The 16906-nt window shown below is 44.6% G+C and overlaps 1 protein-coding gene across 2 annotated transcripts in view; it reads left to right on the plus strand.

Annotated features, from left to right (window-relative positions):
• LOC127194016 (3-alpha-hydroxysteroid dehydrogenase) overlaps window positions 1-16906 on the plus strand; it is a 1235587-nt gene that overhangs the window by 78175 nt on the left and 1140506 nt on the right. The gene's annotated exons all lie outside the window — the stretch shown is intronic.

A 16906-nucleotide genomic window follows, 5' to 3' on the forward strand; every position in this document is an offset into this window, starting at 1 on the left:
TTTAAATATATAATGAGAACTATGTTTTTTAAAAAGGAAAGACTTGCTGCCCCTCGCCCCCTGCAGCACTTGGGACAGCTGCCCCACACCTCACATGGGCAGCCCAGCAGAGCTGGTCCTGGTGACAGGGATGTGGGAGGGAGAGCAGGCCCCTGAGGGCGGGAAAGCATGAGAACTGGCCCTGACCCTTGCCTGGGCAAAGCAGGAGAGCTGGTGAGCTGAGCAACTCAGCTTCCACCCAGACCCAGACCCAGACCCAGATCCAGGGTTCTGGGTTGTTCCGCCCCAACATCTACCTTGGTTATGAACTGCTGATGCATATGAAGGAGCTAGTCCTGAAGACCCAAAGCTGCAGGAGCTCCATGGCATAACACAGCAAAGGGGTGTCTGAGAAGAGTCCAGTGAGGATCCAATATTGACAGTATGGGAGAAGCCAAAGGCCTCGAGTCAGACCAATGACTCATTCCGATGAACATGTGCAAGTAAAACTGTATAAACAAAGGGGCATATACTATGTGACACACCACAGCTCCCACAGCAAGATTTTTGTTTGTTTGTTTGTTTTGTTTGTTTTGGGGGGTGGTTACAAGGACGGAGGACAGATATGAAGGGATGGGGATTGAAACAAAGCCATATTCTTATAATATTTCTGTGGTTTTCAAGGAACCAAAATTCCAGAGCTCTCACTATGCTCATCATCTCTGTCTCTATTGTTGGGGACCAATGGTCCCACCTTTCCCCTTCCTCCCTCCCTCAGTCTGAATCTGTTTTCTCATCTTGCAGCCTTTTCTTCAAGGAAAGGCTTAGGGGAAAGCTCCATCTGTACAACAGAAACAAGCAGGTTGTAGGAATAGCCCTGGGCTCTGGAGGCCTCAGAAGCACAGGGCACATAAAGTCTTCTTTCCCACTGAGCGAAGTGCAGTCCCACAATGCCCTCCCTTGTCTCCACTGAGCTTCGTGGGCTCTGCATCTTCGCACTGTTGGGAGGGAGCTCCTTAAAGCAGTACTTTGATTGAGACTGGCCTTTCCTCGAAGCGGAGCAATGGGCAGAACAGCCCAAACTCCCATGAGACGATTGAGCTGAGATTGGGGATTAGGCAGTAGAGCTGTGACGGGTCCCATCACTGAGGCACAGTGCAGGTGGGTGGCAGGTAGATGGCACCAAGGAACCGTGGAGAGTGTGGGCATAATTTGGTGCAATATGCTCTGGGTTTTGGTGTTGTTTACTTGTTGTTTACACTAGTAGCCTTGGTGAGAGCTCATGATGCTCCTGCCTCTAGGGTCCTGGGGTTGCAGCTATGAAGCATCACACCCAGGCAATATGTTTTGTTTTACATACTTTCAGTGCAAGGAATAAGATTGCACTTGTAGTAATAAAAATCTCTTTTCCTTGTCTCAAACTAAAATAAAGCCAACTCAAGATGTATACTGAGTTCTTCTCACTCCCATCTTACCTCAACTTCCAGTGCCAGATACAACCGCTTCCAAAATCAGCTCACACTGAAGTTATTCCACACTCTGCCTTTGAGTCATCTCACTATAGCATGTCCCATAAGCCACGTGCACATCCCTCAGTCCAACATTTCCATATCTTAACACTGTATATTCCATTCAGAGGCACTGTATTCTCCAGCCATGTGGCCAAGTGTGTTCTCTGTCTTCATAGGACCAGTGTATGTCTGAGGCAGGTGGTTCCTAACCTTGCCACCAAACCAAGTCTTACATTCTCCTGGGGAAATGCTATAGGAATGTTTGCAAAGGGCCATGTGCTAAGGACTTACTTTAGCCCATGACTCTGTTGTCAGATAGTAGACACCATAGGACATAGGGTCTTAGGTCATTGAGAGAGCACCCTGGAAGGGCTTATGGAGATCTCTCTCTCTCTCCATCTCTCTCTCTCTCTCTCTCTCTCTCTCTCTCTCTCTCTCTCTCTCTCTCTCTCTCTCTCTCTCACTTTTGGCCTTGAGGCAGTTGAAGGCTTCCTCAACCCACTCCCACCATAACACAGCAACAGGAGCAACAAAGCTGACCAACCGTGGGCTGACACCTTCAAAGTTGTAAGCAAAATAAAGCTTTTCTCTTTATGAGCTGACCATCTCCAGGACTCCTTATATCAACAGAAGGTTGAGTAACGTGACGCGTGTTTACAAACCTTCATTGTGCTTTTTTCTTGGAATACTTCAGTGTTCATCGGTCAGGTCATGAGATGTAAGGTTCACTGTGCTTCCTGACCTGAGGCCGCATGAGAATTTGAATGGGGAGCATCTTTTAGGTATATCAAAGGCAGCATCCAACCTCCAAGAGTTCTCAGTAACCTCCATAAAATGAGGGCGTTAGGCTGGATCCCCGTATTGCCTGTAGCCTGCAATTCTATTTCACTATGATTAGACAAAAGAAAGCGCGCTACTTCAAAGGTTATTACTCCACCTTTCAACAATGCGGAGCACTTGGAATTCAGAAGTGAGACCCGTAGGAGTACATAGGAGCCATGGCAAGACTTGGGATCTCATGAGAAGATGTTAATATCTCAAGGAAGCATGGACGTGCTAAGGGTGTGTGTGCGTGTGCGTGCGTGCGTGCGTGCGTGTGTATGCTGGCTAATTTTTAAGCCATCTTGACACAAGCTAGAGTCATCTAAAAGGAGGGAACCTCAATTGAGAAAATGCTTTCATAAGATTGGGCTGTAGGCCTGCCTACAGGGTATTTTTTAAATTAGAGCTCAAACGGGCCATCAGATTCCAGAGCCATGTGAGAGGGTTTGATGTGCACATGGACAGGAAGGCCACCAAAAGCTGCTGGAGAGGTGTCATAGTTTGGGGTTTTTTTTTTGTTTTTTTTTTTAAGATTTATTTATTATGTATACAGATTTCATTATAGATGGTTGTGAGCCAACATATGGTTGCTGAGATTTGAACTCATGACCTTTGGAAGAGTGGTCAGTGCTCCTAACCTCTGAACCATCTCTCCAGCCCCCCATAGTTTGGGTTTTATTGCTGTGAAGAGACACCATGACCATGGCCACTCTTATAAAGAAAACACTAGCTAGGGCTGGCTTACCGTTTCAAAGGTTTAGCCCATTATCATCATGGTGGGAAGCATGGCAGTGTCCATGCAGCTTTGGTGCTGGAGAAGGAGCTGAAAGTTCTACATCATGATCTGCTGGCAGCAGGAAGAGACTGACTATGTGCCACACTGGGCCTAGTTTGAGCATATGAGACCTCAAAGCCCGCCTCCACAGTGACACACTTCCTCCAACAAGGCCACATCTCCTATAGTGCCACTCCCTCTGGGCCAATCATTCAAACACATGAATGCATGGTGGTCATACCGATTCAAACCACCACAGGAGGGTCAGAGGGCCAACCCCGATATGTGCGAATTCATTACCTCCTCCTGACGCCCATCTGGGACATGCGATGTGGGAAGCTGGGTGTCTACAATGCTGTTCGCTTCCATGTAACACTACGCCCATTTTAGCAAATACAAAATGTAGTGTTAGCTGTGAAGGACTCACCCAAACTTGAATAAAAGATACACCAGCTTTGATTGGTACTTAGTATTTCCTAGCAGGAAGCTCTGAACGGATTTCTCAATATTCTCTGTAGATATTTCAAACAAACAAACAAGCAAAAACACTCACCAGATATCTCTATACCTGACTGAAATCATAAAATCCCTGTTGTAAACTGACAGAATCACGGCAAGAGCTGGGATCTCGTTAGAAAATACAGCTTTTCAATAATGCACAGGTGTGTGTGTGTGTGTGTGTGTGTGTGTGTGTGTGTGTATGTGTGTGTATATGTGTATGTATGTGTGTGTATGTGTGTGTGTATGTGTGTGTATGTATGTGTGTGTGTATGTGTGTGTGTATGTGTGTGTGTGTGTATGTTTGTGTGTGTGTGTGTATCATAGAAAATCAGTAGAAAGGGGGCTCAGAGGTTAAGAGCATGCACTGCTCTTGCAGACTACCCAAGATGGGTACTCGGTATCCACATATGGTGACCCACAGTGGCCTGTAACTCCAGGGTAGAATGGGGAGATAACTCAGTCAGTTTGGTGCTTTCCTTGCTCACATATGAACCTGAGCTTTAGCCTCAGCATCCACACTTAAAAAGAAAGGGGAAAAGGACTAAAGAGATGGCTTATGGAGATAGGGGCTGAAAAGAAAGAAGGGGGAATATAGAAATATATAGGGATGACAGGACAAAAAGTAGATTGAATCTACTTCTCAACTTAAGGCCTTAATTGTTACTCACAAGGTCATTTTTAATTCATTGGTATATAATTTTGTATACTTATGCAAAATAAGTTTAATTTTGATACATTGTATAGAATTCAAATTTAAGATTATTCTTCACACATTATCTGTATTTCTACTCTAATATGAGGTGGTGTACCCATGCAACTCAGTTAAAATACAAGGTTTCCTTCCAATACTTCGAAAGTGCTATTGCAGGCTGTTTAGGGTAATTAAGTAATACAAGTTAAGTGTTAGTTATTCAAATCATGGTCATGTCAATTACTAGTCTATTTTTATCACAAGAATATACATCCTAGATTTAACAGATAGATAGGATTCTATAGATAGAAAAGGTAAAATAGTTATATAAGGTCTTTTAAAACCTCAGAGACCTACAGAATATGGCATTTAAAGATGCTTTTTATTATTTTAAAGATTCTTTGACAATAAGACAGGTAAATTCCTGGCAACACCCAGCCTACCTCAAAGAAGACGATGAGCATCAGAGAACCTCCTTATGGAGATGGCTTCAAATGTGGCAAACCAGCCACTGGGCAAAAGGTCCTTGTTTCGGGCACAGACAGAATTCTGCCTAAAAATGGGCAAGCCTGAGTGAAGGCAGAGTCGACAGCCAAACTCTGCAAAGACAGGGTAAGCAAGTCCTCAACAGTTCCTGCCTCACAAATATGTCTGTCAGATATACTGGGCCAGAAGGCTGAAGATGATGCTCGAACATTATAGACAGTTTTGGGTGACTGTTGAGACAGCAAACTGTCTCTGTCATTTTTTCATTTTGGAAGCTGGTAACCTATGCTTCCTGTTTACTCAAATAATCAATTTTTTTCCCTTCTCAAGTCTCTGATGGGGTTGAAGACCAGATAGTTTAGTCTTACAATTAAGCTTAGTTGTTTAGGGGTTAAGTTGTACTTAGGTCTAGATAGATGTTTTAAGTTGATAGAGATGAGATATGATAGATATTAATTTACATTCAGAACTTAAGACTCACCAAGATAGGAAAGATGTTTTCTCCAAGGTTGCCAATTACAAACAGCCAAAACACTATGCATGTAACATTTATATAAATTCTTGCTTGTTTACTGGTTGTTCTTGCTGTATGTAGTTTAGTGTGTGTGTGTGTGTGTGTGTGTAATATAAATGTTTATGTAAAAAAAGAAAAAATTGCAAAGAAAAAAAAAGAAACCCCCCAGCAAAACAGAGATGGCTTAGTGTTTAAGAGCATACACCTGAATCCAGTTCCTAGCACCTCCATCAGGCGGTTCACGGCCGCCTGTAACTCCAGCTTCAAAAGATTTGATGCCCTCTTCTGGTCTCCACAGGTACCTGCTCTCATGTGTACACACACACACACACACACATCTACATATAATAAAACTTTTTATTTTAAAGAGTAAAAAGTTAATCAAAGAGGCGTGTGTTTATAAGTCCAGGACCAGAGATGCAGAAACAGTTGGATCCTAGGCCCCGCTGACTTCCCAGCTTAACCTCCTTGGAGAGCCCCACACCTGTGAGAGACTCGGCCTCAAAACAAAATGCAGGTGGATGGCTCCTGAGTAATGGCACCTGAGGTTGAACTCTGGCACATGTGCAACTACACGTATAGGAACTACACACAAAAATGTCCTACTTGATTAGCTGACAAAATAGCATGGTTCTATGTGACTTTTCAACTTATAGTAATACTTTGCAACCCAGAACAGGGTCTGAGGCTGCAACACAGAAACTACTGGGGTTATTGGAGGCCATCTTTCCACACTGGTGTGATGGTATATAAACAGGAGGACAGCACTGGACATCGGAAGAACTGGAGAAGCCCTCAATGTTGGCCTCAGGGGATGGGCAAGGGCAAACTTGGAAAACTTACCACTGTTCCCAGGTTCCTCGCCTTGCAGTTCACTCCCCCACGGTGAATGTGTGAAATCCCGGAGGGTGAATGGACTCCGTTTGGCTTTTCTGAGATGCATCTTAATTCAAGAGCTTTTGCATCAATGAGTCAGAGGCAGGATAGCCTCCAGCCGCACGGCAGCTTGTACTTTTCCATGCCTTCCCCTGAATTATATAACATGGCACATTTTCAGAAACTTGGTTTTAGTTGCAGAAACTCCTTTTGGGCTGAGTTTTCAGATTTCCAGCTCTATGCGCTCAGTCTTTCAAAAGATGAGATGGCAGTGTGTTGAAACTATGAACAGGAGTAAGAGAAAAACATATTCTTACCCTGTGTAAAGAAATAGCTTCACGCAGTTGTCTTGAAATATCTCCTTACGCCTGTGTTTATATTGGGACGGACAAAACGACCTGAACCTGCCTGAGTTTTACTTTGTTGCTCCTGGGAGAGTTCATCTGCTGAGACACGTTAAGTGTAGTGTCACACGTTATGATCCCAATTGTTCATCCCTACACTCACGTGACTGACTGGATTAGTTACTTTTTCTCACCGCTGTGATAAAATGCCTAACACGAGCAACTCAAGGAAGGAGGGGTGTGTTGTGTGTCTCACACTTTGAGGGTATGGCCCATCATGGTGGGACAGCTACAGTGGCATCTGGAACAAGAGGCAACAGGTTATGTCACATGTTCAGTCAGGAAGCAGGAGGGAAGAATGCTGGTGCTCAGCCTGCTTTTTCTTTTTCTTTTTAAAAATTTTTTACTTAAGTAATTTATTCAGACTACATCTAAATTGTTATCCCCTCACTTGTATCTTCCTGTCCCCCCCCCCTTTCATCCTATTCCCCTCTCCTAGGTCTGTGACAGAAGGGGACCTCATCCCCCACTATAAGATCACAGCCTATCAGGTCTCTTCCTGGTAGCCTGCTTACTCTTCCTCTGAGTGTCACCAGGCCTCCCCACCAAGAGGAAGCGGTCAAATAGGGGGCACCAGAGTTCATGTCAGAGTTAGTCCCTGCTCTCCACACAGTTGTGGAGAATGTGGTGTCCATTGGCTAGATCTGGATAGGGGGTCTAGGTTTACTGCACGCATTGACCTTTGTTGGTACAGTAGTTTGAGCTGACCCGCCTGGCTCTCAGCTCGCTTTTTCATTCCACACAGTTTGAGATATCAGCTGGCAGAATGGTGTCACCCATGTGAAGACAGGATCTTTCCACTTCAATTAACCTGACATAGAAAAATGGCTAATAGGCCCATCTTGAGGCTTCTTTTCCTGTGAGTCTAGACCCTGCCGAGTTGACGGTCAATATTAACCACCCTGAAGAGCAAAGCAATATTCATTAAAGCTTCTATAGGAAGAAGTTCGATGAGGCAACCTGGACTCCAAAACAAGACAAACCAAAGGAGAGAAACTTGTTCACGGGAATGGGTCAGGGTTCAAAAGACAACTAGAAAAAAGGCTATTTAAATGACCTTCGAGTTCAAGTTATAAGATCACTTCTTAGAGAGCCCAGGGTCACCCTTCTGGAACCATGTGCCCCAAACAGCCCATTGTCATGAGTGACAAACTTTACCAAGCCCTCTCCCATACCTGCCCCAGAAACAAAAGCACAGCCATTTGATGCCAACACCTTTTCCTCAGAAGACACCCAATAAAGCCACCTGAAAAGTTGTTTTGAAGTCCAGCTGGCTGGAAACAATCATGCAGCTTGTTTGGTCTAGGCCCGAAACACTGGGCCAGAGCCAAACAGGAATTGAAAGCAACAAAGAGCAGAACAGGATGGAGTGGACTCCAGACGGTCAGTTGCCCTCTGCCAGACTCATGTCTGGTTTTTTTTTTTTCTTTCCCCTGCACACAAATACTGACATGGTGTGTGCAATGCCATCCCCACCAACCACACATCAAAGCCACACTTTCATCCACTCTCCACGCTCATAGTGTCACAAACTGTGCCAAGCTTAACTCTGGCCTGTGATGGTTTTTAGGCACCTGATGACTGCAGTAGGAGGCCAAGCCACGTCCTCTTAAAACCTATCTTTATACCAACGACACATTCCCCATTATAGTCGCATTTTATGGGAATACTAATCTTAGCTCTTTATTAGTTAGGACTCTCTGTAAACACAGAACCGATAGAATTAATATATACCATGAAAAGGGGATTTATTAGACTGGCTCACATGACCCTGTGACACTGAAGGCTTGGAGGATTCCTGGAGAGCAGCTGGTTTTTAGTCCACATTAGAAGATTGAAGATGCTGGGTTCTGATGTCAACAAAAGATTTCCATAGTAGCAGCAATAGAGTAGATGCACTCGTGGGCAAGGAATGAAGGCAGGCAGGCAAAGACATCAACTTGTTCATCAGACCCCTTTAAATCCATGATACCTCTGGAAATGTGCCTCTCCAGTTAATTCTTCCTGGAAATACAGTCACAGACCCACCCACAAGTGGTGTGTTTCTTAACTGATTACAGATTCAATCAACTCCAGCAACCATCACATACCTTGAGAGGCAAACAAGTAGTAGAGTGGAGAGGTACTGACATAAATGTCCTTGGGTCCCTCTCCATGTTCCCAGAATAAAGGCAGCTAGTGTATGTTCTTGTGTATATATAACTGGGAAGTCTGGATTCTCTTGGCGTGAGGTCTGTGTTTTATGATTGTTGAAGGACATTTTCAGTTATCCACCTCCAAAGTGTCTGTTGAGCTGGCCCAGAGAGAGATGAGTAATCTACCAACCATCCACACAATAGGTACTAGGAAGCAAATACCCACTGGGTCTTAGTTGTATGGCAGACACAGGACTAGGTACTAATGACCAATGATAAGACAGGCTCTCTGACTCCCTTTCCTGAATGGTTACATAATCTGCATGAAAACCACACCATAACAAGACAAGACTACAAATTCCCGTGATGCGCTAAAGCCAACTGGACTTGTTCTTAAGAATTGACATTAAGCATCTTTTCTCAGATCCAAGAAAGATACAGCATAAAAATAGGTAGACATTACAAATCAGAGTTTTGCTTGCGTGATCATAATTTTGTTATCTTTTTTTCTTTCTCTTCATTGCTTCTAAAGGTCCCTGATTCGATCCCAGGTTTCGGCACCAGATGTGACTCGCGTAACCGTCTCGCCAGCAAGAACGACGCGGCACACGTACAGGATCCTTCTGCGGCAAAGCTTTAATGCATCTTGAGAGGGAGAGCATAAGCTTACAGCGAGTAAAATGGAGACCCCAAACTGAAGAAACCCATCCCTTATATAGGACACTGTCCTCCGCTTAGGATGTGTCAGTCCCTGGTTGGCTGTTGCTTATCGGGCGAGATGACGCCACGGGAGAGGCAGAGCGCAACAAGTGGAAGGTCCCTTCGCTCACGCGCAGGTTATCCGTTTATCCATTTGGGGCACAGGCTGTCAACGCCATCTTGTAATGGCGGACATGAGTGTGGCCTCTTACACTTTCCTTCTTCCCTTCTTTCCCTCTCCTTCTTTATTTTATTCCTTGGTATCCCAGCACCATTGTCCACAGTGATAGACTCACAACTGGTGCTCTGTAGCAGACTATATATATATATAGTCTTTTAGAAAGTAGAGTAAGGCTTTATATAGGGATGATAATATTGATAGGACAAAGCAAGCTAAGTAGGCTTTTTACCTGACAGGCACAGAACAGAGAAGGAAACCAATATAAGCTGCTGTGCTGTGCAGGGAAACGTAGTTGAAGTCTAAAAGTTAAATGGGCTTTTGGCAACTGGATTGGGTGGAAGGGGGTACAAGGGCAGGGCAACCATCATCTTTGGCATGAACAGTGTCAGTCAGGCTGTCCAGCTTCACATAGCCAGAGGAAAGTGGCCTCACAAAGGCAATGTCCTCTTCTTCTCTTCACTTCTTTTCTCTTCTCTTCTTCTCTCCTCTTCTCTTTTCTTCTCTTCTTTTCATTCTCTTCTCTCCAAGAAACTCCCTTGATGGGTTCTGCCAGTGCAGTGAAACAATGAACCAAGCCCTAGTGCTTGGGGTGGACAGGTGGAGACAAAAGGGCCACTGGGGCTTGCTGGCCAGGTAGTCTTGAAGAACCAGCAAGCTCCAGGTTCAACAAGAGATCTTGACTGAAAAAATAATGTGAAGATGAACAGTTGAGGAAGACACCAATATTGACCTCTGGCCTTCACATGCACAGGCATTGGCACACACACACACAGGAACACATACATGTGCATCTACCACACACTAAAAAGACGGATACAATGACCATTGCACACCTACTTGGATAGCTAAAACCAAGGTTAGTAGCAATACAAAACACACACCAGAGTATTAAGCAACAAAAATTTCAGTTTCTCCCTGAGGGTGGGACACAAAACACCACAGCTACTCCAACACACTTAAAGGTAAATTCATTTTACCTTTACGAGGTTATGCACAACCCCCACATATGCGTGTTCTCGCCCTCTGTTCTTCCCTGTTTATTCAAATGAGCGGAAAACATATGTCCACTTAAAATCTCACTATATCCAGATTCTTGCAACATCTTTACTCATTTCTGTCAAAATGTGGAAGCAGCCAAGATGTTCTTCTGTAGGTGAGCATAAATAAACTGCAGAATATACAGACAAAGGGACAGGAGTTGAAACTAAAAAGGAGTGTGCTACCAAACCATGAGAAGATGTTGGGGGAGCACAAATGAAGATTACTAAGTGAAAAAAAAAAAGGGCTATCTAAAAAGTTTACACACTGGGCAATTCCAGTTAGATTATATTCTGGAAAAGGTGCACCCTGATGGCAGTAAGATCAGTACCTCTCAGGGGTTTGGGAGGTGCAAAGGTAGATACAGCATTGAGGATGTTTAGAGTAGAGACATTATTGTGTAGGTTGCTACATTGTGGAGATGTGTCATTATGCTATTGCCTAAATCTCTAGAATGTCCAACACCAAGATGAATCCTGTAGAAAAGTATGGACTCCAGGTGAAAATATATCAGTGTGTTTATTGATTGCAGTAAACACAGGGGAGGTCTAGCTTGTCCGAGGACAGATGGGATTCGAAAACTCTGCTTACTGTGTAGCTATTTCCTCTGAGTTAAAATGGTCTCGGGCTGGACATGTGGTTCAGTGGTTAAAAGTACTTGCTGCTCTTGCAGAGGTCTGGGGTTCAGATCCCAGCATCCATACTTGTAACCCCAGCTCCACCTGTCATGAGTGCTGGAAACAGACTTCAGGTCCCCTGTAACAGCAGCAAAGAAGCAGGGCTTGATTTTCTTGTAGCAATTGCATCTGCTTGTAGCAAGAAATAGAAGTCATGATTATCTTTTAAACAAGCTCAGGGTTGATATAACTGGTCTTTAGCTAGAACCAGATCAGCTCCAGAAACCACGGAAGCCCAGATCCATTATCTGACTGATGTGTGGCCCACATGACCTCTTCCTTAAGGACTTATCCCAACTCCATTTTCTCCATTGAGAACCTTTATTCAGTTCATGGTCCTTCCCAGTTCCAACTGGTATAGCTTCTTCATAGCCATTCAACTGCCTTCCATATTAGGACCTTAGAAGTGTCAGTGTCTGTTTTCAATCCTGATTCCTAAATAAGAGAATCTAACTGGCCAGACACATTGGGTCAGAGGTTATAGATAAAGCAACAGATTCATTGTGAATAGGTCAGATGACCATCACAGCTCAATGGACTACCATAGGGAAATAGGGTCACATGTTTCAAAAGACACCTACTAGGCATGTCCAACTTGCAGCCCATGGGCAGTCTGTGCCCCCAAAACACCTATAAATGAGGTGCAACAGAAAATAGTAGACTTCCTTAAAACATCATTAGATTTCCGTGTGTGTGTGTGTGTGTGTGTGTGTGTGTGTGTGTGTGTGTTTTCATGCATGTTAGAGAGAGGGGAGATTACATGGTACCTGAGCATGAAGTTTAGATTACAATATTGTGTCAAAATGGCAGAAAGTCAGTGACTCCTGCTAGAGCTGGGGTTAGGCAGTGCACGTTGAGGGTGTGAGTATAACAGGAGACGATCAGTGTCCCTCCACAGCTGGCTTGCTGGCTGGAATATCTGGGTCAAATCACTTGAGCCCTGGCTCCTGCATCCTCAACCATGAAGTGAGGAGTTGTGCTCCATCACCAAAGTTTCTTTCTTCCAGTACTATATACTGGGAAAATATAGTATTTGCCTAGTTACCATACAATGCAGAAAAACGGACAGAACCCAGGAGCATCTATGATGGATGCAGGAGATGGTATGAACCCCACCACTCAAAAGCAGCAAAGATCTGGGCCAAGATATGTTTTAAGGACCCCTGAGGAAACCTGGATACTAGAAGGACTGTGGTTCAGGGTACCCATCCTCTTTGGTTTACAGAGACCTTGAGCAAGTTGGTTTTATCTCAACAGTTATTTGCACAGCTATAGAAATAATGGCAGTAATTGAAGACCCCGGTTCCTCTCTTCCCTGCCATCTTTCCTTACTAGATCCCACTAGGCAAGACCCCCAACATCTTGCCTGTCTTGAAAGAGCTCGATAGTCAAAATGGAATGTTTGTTTGTGAGGCTTCTTTTTAAAATTCAGACAAAATGTTATGTAGCCCAGGCTGGCCTTGAACTTACTATGTAATTAAGGATAGCCTTGAATTTCTGACCCCCCCCCCCTTGCCGTGACCTGCTGATTACTGGGATTACAGGACTGTGCTACCATATAGGTCCAAAGCTTGAAGCCAGGACTTCACTCATAGTAGGCAAGCATTCGATCTACTGAGCTACATTTCCAGGCCCCAAAACCACTTTTAACGAGTCTCTGCTCACTCCGTGAGCACTCCAACACCTCACTCTGCCATTCAGTTACTGTCACAAGAGAATGCAGCTGTGAAACATATTTAGACTTTGGTGTGAACTCAAATTAGTGAATCACCCCCCCCCCCCCCCCCCCGAGGAAGTGGCATTTAGCCACACTATGAAAAGCAATGTGTTCTTTTCAGGCAGGTGGGCAGAAGTATTCTCACTCTCTCCCTCCTTATTTAACTTTTCATTTACTGAAAAGGGCCGTTTATTCATATTACATCTCGATTGTTAGCCCTTCCCTTGTTTCCTCCTATTCCTCCCTCCCTCCCGCTTCCCCCCTTCTCCCCTTCCCTATGTCTGTGATTGAGGGAGACCTCCTCCCCCTATATATGCTCTTAGATTATCGAGTCTCTTCTTGGTAACTAGCTATCCTTCCTCTGAGTGCTGCCAGGTCTCCCCATCCGGGGGACATGGTCAGAAAAGGGGCACCAGAGTTCGTGTGAGAGCCAGATCTCACTCTCCACTCAGCGGTGGAGAATATCCTGTTCATCGGCTAGGTCTTGGTAGGGGTTCGAAGCTTACTGCCTATATTCTCCTTGGCTGGTGCCTTAGTTTGAGGAGGACCCCAGGACCCAGATCTGCCTGTCATAAAGTTCTTCTTGTAGGTTTCCAGAACCCTGTGGATCCTACTATTTCCCCATTCTTCCATGCTACTCTCGCCTAAAGTCTCAATAGGATGTCCTCTCCTCTGACCCACTTTCCTGGTAAGTAAAGTTTTTCATGGGATGTACCCCTTGGACTAGTGTCTTGATATAAGTGAGTATATACCGTTTGTCTCTTTTTGCTTCTGCGTGAACTCACTCATTATGATAATTTCTAGATCAATCCATTTCGGGAATTCCTTGTTTTTAATAGCTGAGTAGTATTCCATAGTGTAAAAGTACCACAGTTTCTTAGTCCATTCTTCTACTGAGGGACACTTAAGCTGTTTCCATGTTCTGGGTATTATGTATAAAGCAGCTATGAATATGGTTGAGCCTATGTCCCTGTTGTGTGATAGGGCATTTTCTGGGTATATTCCAAGGAGTGGGATAGCTGGGTCTTGAGGAAGCCCTATTCCCATTTTTCTGAGAAAGTGCCAGATAGCTTTCCAAAGTGGTTGTACTAGTTTGCATTCCCACCACCAATGAAGGAGTGTTCCTCTCTCTCCACATCCTCGCCAACATGTGGTGTCATTTGAGTTTTTGATCTTAGCCATTCTGGTGGGTGTAAGGTGGAATCTCAGTGTCATTTTGATTTGCATTTCTCTGATGACTAAAGAGGATAAGCATTTCTTAAAGTGTTTCTCACCCATTTGATATTCCTCTATTGAGAATTCTCTGTTAAGTTCCAAGCCCCGTTTTGCAATTGGGTTGTTTGGTTTTGTGGTGTTTAATTTCTTGAGTTCTTTATATATTTTGGATATTAGACCTTTGTCAGATGAAGGGTTGGTGAAGATCTTTTCCCAGTCTGTAGGCTGTCGCTTTGTTCTACTGACAGTGTCTCCTGCCTTACAGAAGCTTCTCAGCCTCATGAGGTCCCATTTATTAATTGTTGACATTAAGGCCTGGGCTGTTGGTGTTCTGTTCAGGAAGTTGTCTCCTGTGCCTATGTGTCCCAGACTCTTCCCCACTTTTTCCTCTAACTGAATTAAAGTCTCTGGTTTTAAGTTGAGGTCTTTAATCCACTTGGACTTGAGTTTTGTGCATGGTGACAAATAGGGGTCTAATTGCATTTTCAAAAGGGCCGTTCTTGATGCCATCACATACAGAAGACCTGCACTGAGAGGGTGACGGGGCCAGAACCCAAAGTGTGCTTTGGGGGGCATATGGATCATTTTAAGCTAAAGGCAACTGGGGCTTTTCGGTTTCCCCATACTTCCTAAAGCCGGAGAATAAGAACGTCCCCCTTGTGAAAGCATTTCTAATGCTACAATTACAATGGAAATTTCCACGTTCAATGATGTTTCCGTAGAAGGAGGAGACCCGCAATGTGAGAGAACATTAACTGCCACAGTCATGCCAGGCCTTCTTTGACAATGGCAACTCCTGTGTGAGTCACACTTGTACTTCCCGCCCACACTCACTGTGCTCTGTTTAGCCTAAGCTGGTTTATAGGCCTCGTTCTGAGGCACTTTTTGAAAAATGAGTTCCTTTGTATAGACTCAAAATCAAAACCTTTTCCCCTCTTGTTTAATTGGTCAGTTTGATCATGACCCCTGAACTTTGAGTCTAAGGAGGTAGCAAGGAAAGGGAAGCCCCAGGTACCAACAGATCCATGGTGCCAATGTGTCCTTTGCAGAGAGATGGTGGGGGTGGTCCTAGAAAGCATGCAAAGCCACTCCAGGTGGAACAGCACAGGATGTGAGAGAGGTGTTACCCTCCATCCCTGGAGGGGTCACCTGAATAGCACCCACCTGTCTTCGTTCGGGATCCTTATTGGTCAAATCAAGAGGGACCTTCTGACTACAACTGAGAAACAATGGACAAGCTCCTGAGATGGCAACCATTTGTCTGTAGCACCCATGCAGCAAAAGCCTAAAACAACTGTAAATACCCAAGTTGGAATTTCCTCGGAAATTTCAGTGTCTGAAAAACTGGCATGCACCATGCCTGCCAGACTCCAAAGCAAAGCCACGGATGAGTGCATCAGCCCAACAGGCGCGTCACAGCAGAAGTAATCTGACAGGCTTCCATTTTGCTTAAAGATTAGCAACACAAAGTAGGCATGCCCATGCCCAGACTATGGAGGGATGAGAGGTCAGGGGTGAGAGATCAGGGGTGAGAGGTCAGGGGTGAGAGGGGGGATGGATATCAGCCAGGATACTTCTCTCATAGCACACACAAGGGTAGCGTATTCACCCCCAATCAACTGCAGCCCTTTTTCAAGCTGGTTCCTGCTATTTTAGTAAAATATTGCATGAGGTTAAAAAAAAAAATACAAACACCAAAGAGAAGTGCTTTTGTTAAAATGACTCTGGATGTTTTATGAAGGTTCAGATAAATTACCTATTTTACCACAAAAAAAAATTTGGAATTTTAAATTCCTTGTTCTATTCCTGTGTGCGTGTGCGCGCGCGCACATGTGTGTTTGTGTGTGTGTGTCTGTCTCTGTGTGTGTGTGTGTGTGTCTATATCTATGTGTATTTGTGTGTGTGTGTGTGTGTGTGTGTTGTGCAGGCACTTGTCTGTGGCAGGCACACAGAGGTTGGAGGACGACTTTGAGGACCCAGGTCTCTCCTTCCTCCTTATTGGGGCCATCTCTTTTCTGCTGTGCTGCATGCTCCAGGCTCGCTGGCCTGCAGCCTTGCTAAGTAGGCTAAACTATTGCATGGCCAGCGAGCTTCCAGGGACAGGCTTGTCTCTACCTCACATCTGACCATTTCTAGGACTGGTATCCGGTAGTTTATATGGTTCTGGAGATTTAGACTTGGGCCCACATTTCCATGACAAGTACTTTACCTACCAAGCCATCTCCCCATCCCCTCAACATTTTTGTATTCTCATTCTATTATGTTGAAACCAAACTGGAAAATAAAAACATTATGACTCATCTATGAAGAAAACCAACTGAGAATTTTAATCAATGAAACCACTCAGAATGCCTTTCCTGGGGGCCAGCAAGGTTTCTCAGTAGAGAAAAACATTTGCTGCCAAGCCTGGGACCTGAGTTCAGTCCCCAACAATCACGTGGTAGGAGAGAATGGACCCCTGCAGCTGTCCTCTGACCTCCACACATGCACTGCAGCACATGCACCACGTGATCACACAGACATTAGCTAGATGTAATAAAAAGTGTGTTAAAGGTCTGGCAACAAGACTCAAACATGGATGCTCTCGCAACAAGACTCTGGCAACAACATGGATGCTCTGGATGGCTTGAGTGAGAATGTCAGGGTGTGTTAGCTTTCTTCTTTCACTTCCTTCTCTATCTGCCT

This window comes from Acomys russatus, chromosome 9 (genome assembly GCF_903995435.1).
Source record: "Acomys russatus chromosome 9, mAcoRus1.1, whole genome shotgun sequence".
In the NCBI taxonomy this organism is placed as follows: Eukaryota; Metazoa; Chordata; class Mammalia; order Rodentia; family Muridae; genus Acomys; species Acomys russatus.